This window comes from Balaenoptera borealis (assembly GCF_965194805.1).
Source record: "Balaenoptera borealis genome assembly, chromosome: 10".
NCBI classification, from domain to species: Eukaryota; Metazoa; Chordata; class Mammalia; order Artiodactyla; family Balaenopteridae; genus Balaenoptera; species Balaenoptera borealis.
Window position 1 is genome coordinate 38,805,938 of NC_138874.1, and position 14,960 is coordinate 38,820,897.

Consider the following 14,960-nt stretch of genomic DNA (forward strand, 5'->3'; position numbering starts at 1 on the left):
ACACTATGGCTGCTTAACGGGAAAGGTGAGGTGGGGTGATGCATAAAACAAGGGTTTCAAATTAGCTCAGATACCGTTCCATAAACCCAATATGTAATAGACAAGACCTACTCCTTGCTCAGTGAACTGGACTCAACGCCCCCTATTCACCGCCCAAGAATATATCTGACTAGTAAGAATCTTAAAACCTATGTATTGATATCTCTCTGTAAGTGAGTCAAGTGGGTGTAAAGCGGCATAAACACAGCAGTGCAAAGCAGCTAAACCCTATTATAAAAATCAATTACTTTTAAAAACCCGTGAAACAAAGACAGTGAAAGAGAGAGAAATTCTTACAAAATTCGTTCAGGGGCTGCGATGCCACCTGGATTGACCATATCTAGACCCACAGCTGATTGAGACATAAGGGAGGACACTCTTGGGGCTGAGAGGTTTGGTGAGGTTGGGTGAGCTAACGCAGACCCTGTAAAGTAATACGGCGTGGTACCCATCCCATGGGTCCCAAATCTCCAGGTTCAAGGGCATCGTCCTACGTCGAAAACATGCACGAGAAACCCAGAAGATGGTACACCGTGTGACCGGGAAAGGTTTCTAAAACGCACCTCATTTCTCATCTCCTTGTGCTCCGGTTCGCCATTCCAGCCGCTTTACTAGCAATCTCCCTCCTTGGAGAATCAGCACCTTTAACCTCCTGTTCCGAACACGTTGCAATTTGTCCTGAGGATGAACGGGAAGAGGGGGAACCAATGAGAGACTAGCTCTAGGTGTTGGGACAGGCAGAGGTCACTCTATTTTCCCATCAGGAAGCAGAATTAACCACAGGCTCAGCCTGCCGCCCGGAGCCAGAATAGGGCCTGAAGCAATCCTGCGCTTTTGCGGCCAGCTCCCAAGAAAGCGAGTTGAAAAATGGAGCTCAGGGGCACTGCAATTCACAAACCTGCAGAGTTAGAAATGATAACTCTCGTCCACAAATATATGGAGGGAAGGCAACGAAGAGGATTTGAAAGCAAGGCAGAATTGCAGGAAACCGATTTCAGGAGGTAGATTCGAATCGCCTTTAAAGCACAGGAAAAGCGGCAAAACCTCGACAATGATGCCCTTGGCCAAAAAGGGCGTATGCGTTTTTTCCTGAATATATTCAGGAAAAAACGCATACGCCCTTTTTGGCCAACCAAGCAACCTGGAAAGGCAAATCAGCGCTACAAAGAAGTCTCGCTTCCCATCGGTCAAAAGGGCCATGCTGAATAAAGTGTCAAAACCAGAAATGCAGGACAGCCCATGGAGAAATGGGAGCCTTGCTACGCTGATGGGCGGGCTGTAAATTGCCAACAGCCACTCTGGAGAAGTGTACGGTGTGTCCTGAAACATCTAAAAAACTCAGCTTAGAGAGCATAGGGCACTTCCACTCATGGGCGTATAAATTGGGAAAACTAAAAATCAGCAAGACACAGGCACCCCAAAGTTTAGGGCTGCTCTGTTGACAAGAACCTCCACTTCGTTACACCTTAAACATCCCAGGAAAGAGAAGAATGGATAAAGAAGTTGTGGTCCTTATGTACAATGGAATATCACTCAGCCATGAAATCAACGTCATAAGGCTAGGAGCAGCATGATGAGTGGATTTAGGTACGACGATTCTAAGTGAAATAAGTCACACAGAAAAAGACACTTATCATAAGATATCACTTACAGAGGGAATGTAAAAACCGCTACCCTTGAACTGAATTACAAAACAGAACAGAGTCGCACGTTTAGAAAACACACTATGGCTGCTTAACGGGAAAGGTGAGGTGGGGTGATGCATAAAACAAGGGTTTCAAATTAGCTCAGATACCGTTCCATAAACCCAATATGTAATAGACCAGACCTACTCCTTGCTCAGTGAACTGGACTCAACGCCCCCTATTCACCGCCCAAGAATATATCTGACTAGTAAGAATCTTAAAACCTATGTATTGATATCTCTCTGTAAGTGAGTCAAGTGGGTGTAAAGCGGCATAAACACAGCAGTGCAAAGCAGCTAAACCCTATTATAAAAATCAATTACTTTTAAAAACCCGTGAAACAAAGACAGTGAAAGAGAGAGAAATTCTTACAAAATTCATTCAGGGGCTGCGATGCCACCTGGATTGACCATATCTAGACCCACAGCTGATTGAGACATAAGGGTGGACACTCTTGGGGCTGAGAGGTTTGGTGAGGTTGGGTGAGCTAACGCAGACCCTTTAAAGTAATATGGCGTGGTACCCATCCCATGGGTCCCAAATCTCCAGGTTCAAGGGCATCTTCCTACGTCGAAAACATGCACGAGAAACCCAGAAGATGGTACACCGTGTGACCGGGAAAGGTTTCTAAAACGCACCTCATTTCTCATCTCCTTGTGCTCCGGTTCGCCATTCCAGCCGCTTTACTAGCAATCTCCCTCCTTGGAGAATCAGCACCTTTAACCTCCTGTTCCGTACACGTTGCAATTTGTCCTGAGGATGAACGGGAAGAGGGGGAACCAATGAGAGACTAGCTCTAGGTGTTGGGACAGGCAGAGGTCACTCTATTTTCCCATCAGGAAGCAGAATTAACCACAGGCTCAGCCTGCCGCCCGGAGCCAGAATAGGGCCTGAAGCAATCCTGCGCTTTTGCGGCCAGCTCCCAAGAAAGCGAGTTGAAAAATGGAGCTCAGGGGCACTGCAATTCACAAACCTGCAGAGTTAGAAATGATAACTCTCGTCCACAAATATATGGAGGGAAGGCTACGAAGAGGATTTGAAAGCAAGGCAGAATTGCAGGAAACCGATTTCAGGAGGTAGATTCGAATCGCCTTTAAAGCACAGGAAAAGCGGCAAAACCTCGACAATGATGCCCTTGGCCAAAAAGGGCGTATGCGTTTTTTCCTGAATATATTCAGGAAAAAACGCATACGCCCTTTTTGGCCAACCAAGCAACCTGGAAAGGCAAATCAGCGCTACAAAGAAGTCTCGCTTCCCATCGGTCAAAAGGGCCATGCTGAATAAAGTGTCAAAACCAGAAATGCAGGACAGGCCATGGAGAAATGGGAGCCTTGCTACGCTGATGGGCGGGCTGTAAATTGCCAACAGCCACTCTGGAGAAGTGTACGGTGTGTCCTGAAACATCTAAAAAACTCAGCTTAGAGAGCATAGGGCACTTCCACTCATGGGCGTATAAATTGGGAAAACTAAAAATCAGCAAGACACAGGCACCCCAAAGTTTAGGGCTGCTCTGTTGACAAGAACCTCCACTTCGTTACACCTGAAACATCCCAGGAAAGAGAAGAATGGATAAAGAAGTTGTGGTCCTTATGTACAATGGAATATCACTCAGCCATGAAATCAACGTCATAAGGCTAGGAGCAGCATGATGAGTGGATTTAGGTACGACGATTCTAAGTGAAATAAGTCACACAGAAAAAGACACTTATCATAAGATATCACTTACAGAGGGAATGTAAAAACCGCTACCCTTGAACTGAATTACAAAACAGAACAGAGTCGCACGTTTAGAAAACACACTATGGCTGCTTAACGGGAAAGGTGAGGTGGGGTGATGCATAAAACAAGGGTTTCAAATTAGCTCAGATACCGTTCCATAAACCCAATATGTAATAGACAAGACCTACTCCTTGCTCAGTGAACTGGACTCAACGCCCCCTATTCACCGCCCAAGAATATATCTGACTAGTAAGAATCTTAAAACCTATGTATTGATATCTCTCTGTAAGTGAGTCAAGTGGGTGTAAAGCGGCATAAACACAGCAGTGCAAAGCAGCTAAACCCTATTATAAAAATCAATTACTTTTAAAAACCCGTGAAACAAAGACAGTGAAAGAGAGAGAAATTCTTACAAAATCCGTTCAGGGGCTGCGATGCCACCTGGATTGACCATATCTAGACCCACAGCTGATTGAGACATAAGGGAGGACACTCTTGGGGCTGAGAGGTTTGGTGAGGTTGGGTGAGCTAACGCAGACCCTGTGAAGTAATACGGCGTGGTACCCATCCCATGGGTCCCAAATCTCCAGGTTCAAGGGCATCGTCCTACGTCGAAAACATGCACGAGAAACCCAGAAGATGGTACACCGTGTGACCGGGAAAGGTTTCTAAAACGCACCTCATTGCTCATCTCCTTGTGCTCCGGTTCGCCATTCCAGCCGCTTTACTAGCAATCTCCCTCCTTGGAGAATCAGCACCTTTAACCTCCTGTTCCGAACACGTTGCAATTTGTCCTGAGGATGAACGGGAAGAGGGGGAACCAATGAGAGACTAGCTCTAGGTGTTGGGACAGGCAGAGGTCACTCTATTTTCCCATCAGGAAGCAGAATTAACCACAGGCTCAGCCTGCCGCCCGGAGCCAGAATAGGGCCTGAAGCAATCCTGCGCTTTTGCGGCCAGCTCCCAAGAAAGCGAGTTGAAAAATGGAGCTCAGGGGCACTGCAATTCACAAACCTGCAGAGTTAGAAATGATAACTCTCGTCCACAAATATATGGAGGGAAGGCAACGAAGAGGATTTGAAAGCAAGGCAGAATTGCAGGAAACCGATTTCAGGAGGTAGATTCGAATCGCCTTTAAAGCACAGGAAAAGCGGCAAAACCTCGACAATGATGCCCTTGGCTAAAAAGGGCGTATGCGTTTTTTCCTGAATATATTCAGGAAAAAACGCATACGCCCTTTTTGGCCAACCAAGCAACCTGGAAAGGCAAATCAGCGCTACAAAGAAGTCTCGCTTCCCATCGGTCAAAAGGGCCATGCTGAATAAAGTGTCAAAACCAGAAATGCAGGACAGGCCATGGAGAAATGGGAGCCTTGCTACGCTGATGGGCGGGCTGTAAATTGCCAACAGCCACTCTGGAGAAGTGTACGGTGTGTCCTGAAACATCTAAAAAACTCAGCTTAGAGAGCATAGGGCACTTCCACTCATGGGCGTATAAATTGGGAAAACTAAAAATCAGCAAGACACAGGCACCCCAAAGTTTAGGGCTGCTCTGTTGACAAGAACCTCCACTTCGTTACACCTTAAACATCCCAGGAAAGAGAAGAATGGATAAAGAAGTTGTGGTCCTTATGTACAATGGAATATCACTCAGCCATGAAATCAACGTCATAAGGCTAGGAGCAGCATGATGAGTGGATTTAGGTACGACGATTCTAAGTGAAATAAGTCACACAGAAAAAGACACTTATCATAAGATATCACTTACAGAGAGAATGTAAAAACCGCTACCCTTGAACTGAATTACAAAACAGAACAGAGTCGCACGTTTAGAAAACACACTATGGCTGCTTAACGGGAAAGGTGAGGTGGGGTGATGCATAAAACAAGGGTCTCAAATTAGCTCAGATACCGTTCCATAAACCCAATATGTAATAGACAAGACCTACTCCTTGCTCAGTGAACTGGACTCAACAACCCCTATTCACCGCCCAAGAATATATCTGACTAGTAAGAATCTTAAAACCTATGTATTGATATCTCTCTGTAAGTGAGTCAAGTGGGTGTAAAGCGGCATAAACACAGCAGTGCAAAGCAGCTAAACCCTATTATAAAAATCAATTACTTTTAAAAACCCGTGAAACAAAGACAGTGAAAGAGAGAGAAATTCTTACAAAATTCGTTCAGGGGCTGCGATGCCACCTGGATTGACCATATCTAGACCCACAGCTGATTGAGACATAAGGGTGGACACTCTTGGGGCTGAGAGGTTTGGTGAGGTTGGGTGAGCTAACGCAGACCCTTTAAAGTAATATGGCGTGGTACCCATCCCATGGGTCCCAAATCTCCAGGTTCAAGGGCATCTTCCTACGTCGAAAAAATGCACGAGAAACCCAGAAGATGGTACACCGTGTGACCGGGAAAGGTTTCTAAAATGCACCTCATTTCTCATCTCCTTGTGCTCCGGTTCGCCATTCCAGCCGCTTTACTAGCAATCTCCCTCCTTGGAGAATCAGCACCTTTAACCTCCTGTTCCGAACACGTTGCAATTTGTCCTGAGGATGAACGGGAAGAGGGGGAACCAATGAGAGACTAGCTCTAGGTGTTGGGACAGGCACAGGTCACTCTATTTTCCCATCAGGAAGCAGAATTAACCACAGGCTCAGCCTGCCGCCCGGAGCCAGAATAGGGCCTGAAGCAATCCTGCGCTTTTGCGGCCAGCTCCCAAGAAAGCGAGTTGAAAAATGGAGCTCAGGGGCACTGCAATTCACAAACCTACAGAGTTAGAAATGATAACTCTCGTCCACAAATATATGGAGGGAAGGCAACGAAGAGGATTTGAAAGCAAGGCAGAATTGCAGGAAACCGATTTCAGGAGGTAGATTCGAATCGCCTTTAAAGCACAGGAAAAGCGGCAAAACCTCGACAATGATGCCCTTGGCCAAAAAGGGCGTATGCGTTTTTTCCTGAATATATTCAGGAAAAAACGCATACGCCCTTTTTGGCCAACCAAGCAACCTGGAAAGGCAAATCAGCGCTACAAAGAAGTCTCGCTTCCCATCGGTCAAAAGGGCCATGCTGAATAAAGTGTCAAAACCAGAAATGCAGGACAGCCCATGGAGAAATGGGAGCCTTGCTACGCTGATGGGCGGGCTGTAAATTGCCAACAGCCACTCTGGAGAAGTGTACGGTGTGTCCTGAAACATCTAAAAAACTCAGCTTAGAGAGCATAGGGCACTTCCACTCATGGGCGTATAAATTGGGAAAACTAAAAATCAGCAAGACACAGGCACCCCAAAGTTTAGGGCTGCTCTGTTGACAAGAACCTCCACTTCGTTACACCTTAAACATCCCAGGAAAGAGAAGAATGGATAAAGAAGTTGTGGTCCTTATGTACAATGGAATATCACTCAGCCATGAAATCAACGTCATAAGGCTAGGAGCAGCATGATGAGTGGATTTAGGTACGACGATTCTAAGTGAAATAAGTCACACAGAAAAAGACACTTATCATAAGATATCACTTACAGAGGGAATGTAAAAACCGCTACCCTTGAACTGAATTACAAAACAGAACAGAGTCGCACGTTTAGAAAACACACTATGGCTGCTTAACGGGAAAGGTGAGGTGGGGTGATGCATAAAACAAGGGTTTCAAATTAGCTCAGATACCGTTCCATAAACCCAATATGTAATAGACCAGACCTACTCCTTGCTCAGTGAACTGGACTCAACGCCCCCTATTCACCGCCCAAGAATATATCTGACTAGTAAGAATCTTAAAACCTATGTATTGATATCTCTCTGTAAGTGAGTCAAGTGGGTGTAAAGCGGCATAAACACAGCAGTGCAAAGCAGCTAAACCCTATTATAAAAATCAATTACTTTTAAAAACCCGTGAAACAAAGACAGTGAAAGAGAGAGAAATTCTTACAAAATTCGTTCAGGGGCTGCGATGCCACCTGGATTGACCATATCTAGACCCACAGATGACTGAGACATAAGGGTGGACACTCTTGGGGCTGAGAGGTTTGGTGAGGTTGGGTGAGCTAACGCAGACCCTTTAAAGTAATACGGTGTGGTACCCATCCCATGGGTCCCAAATCTCCAGGTTCAAGGGCATCTTCCTACGTCGAAAACATGCACGAGAAACCCAGAAGATGGTACACCGTGTGACCGGGAAAGGTTTCTAAAACGCACCTCATTTCTCATCTCCTTGTGCTCCGGTTCGCCATTCCAGCCGCTTTACTAGCAATCTCCCTCCTTGGAGAATCAGCACCTTTAACCTCCTGTTCCGTACACGTTGCAATTTGTCCTGAGGATGAACGGGAAGAGGGGGAACCAATGAGAGACTAGCTCTAGGTGTTGGGACAGGCACAGGTCACTCTATTTTCCCATCAGGAAGCAGAATTAACCACAGGCTCAGCCTGCCGCCCGGAGCCAGAATAGGGCCTGAAGCAATCCTGCGCTTTTGCGGCCAGCTCCCAAGAAAGCGAGTTGAAAAATGGAGCTCAGGGGCACTGCAATTCACAAACCTGCAGAGTTAGAAATGATAACTCTCGTCCACAAATATATGGAGGGAAGGCTACGAAGAGGATTTGAAAGCAAGGCAGAATTGCAGGAAACCGATTTCAGGAGGTAGATTCGAATCGCCTTTAAAGCACAGGAAAAGCGGCAAAACCTCGACAATGATGCCCTTGGCCAAAAAGGGCGTATGCGTTTTTTCCTGAATATATTCAGGAAAAAACGCATACGCCCTTTTTGGCCAACCAAGCAACCTGGAAAGGCAAATCAGCGCTACAAAGAAGTCTCGCTTCCCATCGGTCAAAAGGGCCATGCTGAATAAAGTGTCAAAACCAGAAATGCAGGACAGGCCATGGAGAAATGGGAGCCTTGCTACGCTGATGGGCGGGCTGTAAATTGCCAACAGCCACTCTGGAGAAGTGTACGGTGTGTCCTGAAACATCTAAAAAACTCAGCTTACAGAGCATAGGGCACTTCCACTCATGGGCGTATCAATTGGGAAAACTAAAAATCAGCAAGACACAGGCACCCCAAAGTTTAGGGCTGCTCTGTTGACAAGAACCTCCACTTCGTTACACCTTAAACATCCCAGGAAAGAGAAGAATGGATAAAGAAGTTGTGGTCCTTATGTACAATGGAATATCACTCAGCCATGAAATCAACGTCATAAGGCTAGGAGCAGCATGATGAGTGGATTTAGGTACGACGATTCTAAGTGAAATAAGTCACACAGAAAAAGACACTTATCATAAGATATCACTTACAGAGGGAATGTAAAAACCGCTACCCTTGAACTGAATTACAAAACAGAACAGAGTCGCACGTTTAGAAAACACACTATGGCTGCTTAACGGGAAAGGTGAGGTGGGGTGATGCATAAAACAAGGGTTTCAAATTAGCTCAGATACCGTTCCATAAACCCAATATGTAATAGACAAGACCTACTCCTTGCTCAGTGAACTGGACTCAACGCCCCCTATTCACCGCCCAAGAATATATCTGACTAGTAAGAATCTTAAAACCTATGTATTGATATCTCTCTGTAAGTGAGTCAAGTGGGTGTAAAGCGGCATAAACACAGCAGTGCAAAGCAGCTAAACCCTGTTATAAAAATCAATTACTTTTAAAAACCCGTGAAACAAAGACAGTGAAAGAGAGAGAAATTCTTACAAAATTCGTTCAGGGGCTGCGATGCCACCTGGATTGACCATATCTAGACCCACAGCTGATTGAGACATAAGGGTGGACACTCTTGGGGCTGAGAGGTTTGGTGAGGTTGGGTGAGGTAACGCAGACCCTTTAAAGTAATACGGCGTGGTACCCATCCCATGGGTCCCAAATCTCCAGGTTCAAGGGCATCTTCCTACATCGAAAACATGCATGAGAAACCCAGAAGATGGTACACCGTGTGACCGGGAAAGGTTTCTAAAACGCAGCTCATTTCTCATCTCCTTGTGCTCCGGTTCGCCATTCCAGCCCCTTTACTAGCAATCTCCCTCCTTGGAGAATCAGCACCTTTAACCTCCTGTTCCGTACACGTTGCAATTTGTCCTGAGGATGAACGGGAAGAGGGGGAACCAATGAGAGACTAGCTCTAGGTGTTGGGACAGGCAGAGGTCACTCTATTTTCCCATCAGGAAGCAGAATTAACCACAGGCTCAGCCTGCCGCCCGGAGCCAGAATAGGGCCTGAAGCAATCCTGCGCTTTTGCGGCCAGCTCCCAAGAAAGCGAGTTGAAAAATGGAGCTCAGGGGCACTGCAATTCACAAACCTGCAGAGTTAGAAATGATAACTCTCGTCCACAAATATATGGAGGGAAGGCTACGAAGAGGATTTGAAAGCAAGGCAGAATTGCAGGAAACCGATTTCAGGAGGTAGATTCGAATCGCCTTTAAAGCACAGGAAAAGCGGCAAAACCTCGACAATGATGCCCTTGGCCAAAAAGGGCGTATGCGTTTTTTCCTGAATATATTCAGGAAAAAACGCATACGCCCTTTTTGGCCAACCAAGCAACCTGGAAAGGCAAATCAGCGCTACAAAGAAGTCTCGCTTCCCATCGGTCAAAAGGGCCATGCTGAATAAAGTGTCAAAACCAGAAATGCAGGACAGGCCATGGAGAAATGGGAGCCTTGCTACACTGATGGGCGGGCTGTAAATTGCCAACAGCCACTCTGGAGAAGTGTACGGTGTGTCCTGAAACATCTAAAAAACTCAGCTTAGAGAGCATAGGGCACTTCCACTCATGGGCGTATAAATTGGGAAAACTAAAAATCAGCAAGACACAGGCACCCCAAAGTTTAGGGCTGCTCTGTTGACAAGAACCTCCACTTCGTTACACCTTAAACATCCCAGGAAAGAGAAGAATGGATAAAGAAGTTGTGGTCCTTATGTACAATGGAATATCACTCAGCCATGAAATCAACGTCATAAGGCTAGGAGCAGCATGATGAGTGGATTTAGGTACGACGATTCTAAGTGAAATAAGTCACACAGAAAAAGACACTTATCATAAGATATCACTTACAGAGGGAATGTAAAAACCGCTACCCTTGAACTGAATTACAAAACAGAACAGAGTCGCACGTTTAGAAAACACACTATGGCTGCTTAACGGGAAAGGTGAGGTGGGGTGATGCATAAAACAAGGGTTTCAAATTAGCTCAGATACCGTTCCATAAACCCAATATGTAATAGACCAGACCTACTCCTTGCTCAGTGAACTGGACTCAACGCCCCCTATTCACCGCCCAAGAATATATCTGACTAGTAAGAATCTTAAAACCTATGTATTGATATCTCTCTGTAAGTGAGTCAAGTGGGTGTAAAGCGGCATAAACACAGCAGTGCAAAGCAGCTAAACCCTATTATAAAAATCAATTACTTTTAAAAACCCGTGAAACAAAGACAGTGAAAGAGAGAGAAATTCTTACAAAATTCGTTCAGGGGCTGCGATGCCACCTGGATTGACCATATCTAGACCCACAGCTGATTGAGACATAAGGGTGGACACTCTTGGGGCTGAGAGGTTTGGTGAGGTTGGGTGAGCTAACGCAGACCCTTTAAAGTAATACGGCGTGGTACCCATCCCATGGGTCCCAAATCTCCAGGTTCAAGGGCATCTTCCTACGTCGAAAACATGCACGAGAAACCCAGAAGATGGTACACCGTGTGACTGGGAAAGGTTTCTAAAACGCACCTCATTTCTCATCTCCTTGTGCTCCGGTTCGCCATTCCAGCCGCTTTACTAGCAATCTCCCTCCTTGGAGAATCAGCACCTTTAACCTCCTGTTCCGAACACGTTGCAATTTGTCCTGAGGATGAACGGGAAGAGGGGGAACCAATGAGAGACTAGCTCTAGGTGTTGGGACAGGCACAGGTCACTCTATTTTCCCATCAGGAAGCAGAATTAACCACAGGCTCAGCCTGCCGCCCGGAGCCAGAATAGGGCCTGAAGCAATCCTGCGCTTTTGCGGCCAGCTCCCAAGAAAGCGAGTTGAAAAATGGAGCTCAGGGGCACTGCAATTCACAAACCTGCAGAGTTAGAAATGATAACTCTCGTCCACAAATATATGGAGGGAAGGCAACGAAGAGGATTTGAAAGCAAGGCAGAATTGCAGGAAACCGATTTCAGGAGGTAGATTCGAATCGCCTTTAAAGCACAGGAAAAGCGGCAAAACCTCGACAATGATGCCCTTGGCCAAAAAGGGCGTATGCGTTTTTTCCTGAATATATTCAGGAAAAAACGCATACGCCCTTTTTGGCCAACCAAGCAACCTGGAAAGGCAAATCAGCGCTACAAAGAAGTCTCGCTTCCCATCGGTCAAAAGGGCCATGCTGAATAAAGTGTCAAAACCAGAAATGCAGGACAGCCCATGGAGAAATGGGAGCCTTGCTACGCTGATGGGCGGGCTGTAAATTGCCAACAGCCACTCTGGAGAAGTGTACGGTGTGTCCTGAAACATCTAAAAAACTCAGCTTAGAGAGCATAGGGCACTTCCACTCATGGGCGTATAAATTGGGAAAACTAAAAATCAGCAAGACACAGGCACCCCAAAGTTTAGGGCTGCTCTGTTGACAAGAACCTCCACTTCGTTACACCTTAAACATCCCAGGAAAGAGAAGAATGGATAAAGAAGTTGTGGTCCTTATGTACAATGGAATATCACTCAGCCATGAAATCAACGTCATAAGGCTAGGAGCAGCATGATGAGTGGATTTAGGTACGACGATTCTAAGTGAAATAAGTCACACAGAAAAAGACACTTATCATAAGATATCACTTACAGAGGGAATGTAAAAACCGCTACCCTTGAACTGAATTACAAAACAGAACAGAGTCGCACGTTTAGAAAACACACTATGGCTGCTTAACGGGAAAGGTGAGGTGGGGTGATGCATAAAACAAGGGTTTCAAATTAGCTCAGATACCGTTCCATAAACCCAATATGTAATAGACCAGACCTACTCCTTGCTCAGTGAACTGGACTCAACGCCCCCTATTCACCGCCCAAGAATATATCTGACTAGTAAGAATCTTAAAACCTATGTATTGATATCTCTCTGTAAGTGAGTCAAGTGGGTGTAAAGCGGCATAAACACAGCAGTGCAAAGCAGCTAAACCCTGTTATAAAAATCAATTACTTTTAAAAACCCGTGAAACAAAGACAGTGAAAGAGAGAGAAATTCTTACAAAATTCGTTCAGGGGCTGCGATGCCACCTGGATTGACCATATCTAGACCCACAGCTGATTGAGACATAAGGGTGGACACTCTTGGGGCTGAGAGGTTTGGTGAGGTTGGGTGAGGTAACGCAGACCCTTTAAAGTAATACGGCGTGGTACCCATCCCATGGGTCCCAAATCTCCAGGTTCAAGGGCATCTTCCTACATCGAAAACATGCATGAGAAACCCAGAAGATGGTACACCGTGTGACCGGGAAAGGTTTCTAAAACGCACCTCATTTCTCATCTCCTTGTGCTCCGGTTCGCCATTCCAGCCCCTTTACTAGCAATCTCCCTCCTTGGAGAATCAGCACCTTTAACCTCCTGTTCCGTACACGTTGCAATTTGTCCTGAGGATGAACGGGAAGAGGGGGAACCAATGAGAGACTAGCTCTAGGTGTTGGGACAGGCAGAGGTCACTCTATTTTCCCATCAGGAAGCAGAATTAACCACAGGCTCAGCCTGCCGCCCGGAGCCAGAATAGGGCCTGAAGCAATCCTGCGCTTTTGCGGCCAGCTCCCAAGAAAGCGAGTTGAAAAATGGAGCTCAGGGGCACTGCAATTCACAAACCTGCAGAGTTAGAAATGATAACTCTCGTCCACAAATATATGGAGGGAAGGCTACGAAGAGGATTTGAAAGCAAGGCAGAATTGCAGGAAACCGATTTCAGGAGGTAGATTCGAATCGCCTTTAAAGCACAGGAAAAGCGGCAAAACCTCGACAATGATGCCCTTGGCCAAAAAGGGCGTATGCGTTTTTTCCTGAATATATTCAGGAAAAAACGCATACGCCCTTTTTGGCCAACCAAGCAACCTGGAAAGGCAAATCAGCGCTACAAAGAAGTCTCGCTTCCCATCGGTCAAAAGGGCCATGCTGAATAAAGTGTCAAAACCAGAAATGCAGGACAGGCCATGGAGAAATGGGAGCCTTGCTACGCTGATGGGCGGGCTGTAAATTGCCAACAGCCACTCTGGAGAAGTGTACGGTGTGTCCTGAAACATCTAAAAAACTCAGCTTAGAGAGCATAGGGCACTTCCACTCATGGGCGTATAAATTGGGAAAACTAAAAATCAGCAAGACACAGGCACCCCAAAGTTTAGGGCTGCTCTGTTGACAAGAACCTCCACTTCGTTACACCTTAAACATCCCAGGAAAGAGAAGAATGGATAAAGAAGTTGTGGTCCTTATGTACAATGGAATATCACTCAGCCATGAAATCAACGTCATAAGGCTAGGAGCAGCATGATGAGTGGATTTAGGTACGACGATTCTAAGTGAAATAAGTCACACAGAAAAAGACACTTATCATAAGATATCACTTACAGAGGGAATGTAAAAACCGCTACCCTTGAACTGAATTACAAAACAGAACAGAGTCGCACGTTTAGAAAACACACTATGGCTGCTTAACGGGAAAGGTGAGGTGGGGTGATGCATAAAACAAGGGTTTCAAATTAGCTCAGATACCGTTCCATAAACCCAATATGTAATAGACCAGACCTACTCCTTGCTCAGTGAACTGGACTCAACGCCCCCTATTCACCGCCCAAGAATATATCTGACTAGTAAGAATCTTAAAACCTATGTATTGATATCTCTCTGTAAGTGAGTCAAGTGGGTGTAAAGCGGCATAAACACAGCAGTGCAAAGCAGCTAAACCCTATTATAAAAATCAATTACTTTTAAAAACCCGTGAAACAAAGACAGTGAAAGAGAGAGAAATTCTTACAAAATTCGTTCAGGGGCTGCGATGCCACCTGGATTGACCATATCTAGACCCACAGCTGATTGAGACATAAGGGTGGACACTCTTGGGGCTGAGAGGTTTGGTGAGGTTGGGTGAGCTAACGCAGACCCTTTAAAGTAATACGGCGTGGTACCCATCCCATGGGTCCCAAATCTCCAGGTTCAAGGGCATCTTCCTACGTCGAAAACATGCACGAGAAACCCAGAAGATGGTACACCGTGTGACTGGGAAAGGTTTCTAAAACGCACCTCATTTCTCATCTCCTTGTGCTCCGGTTCGCCATTCCAGCCGCTTTACTAGCAATCTCCCTCCTTGGAGAATCAGCACCTTTAACCTCCTGTTCCGTACACGTTGCAATTTGTCCTGAGGATGAACGGGAAGAGGGGGAACCAATGAGAGACTAGCTCTAGGTGTTGGGACAGGCAGAGGTCACTCTATTTTCCCATCAGGAAGCAGAATTAACCACAGGCTCAGCCTGCCGCCCGGAGCCAGAATAGGGCCTGAAGCAATCCTGCGCTTTTGCGGC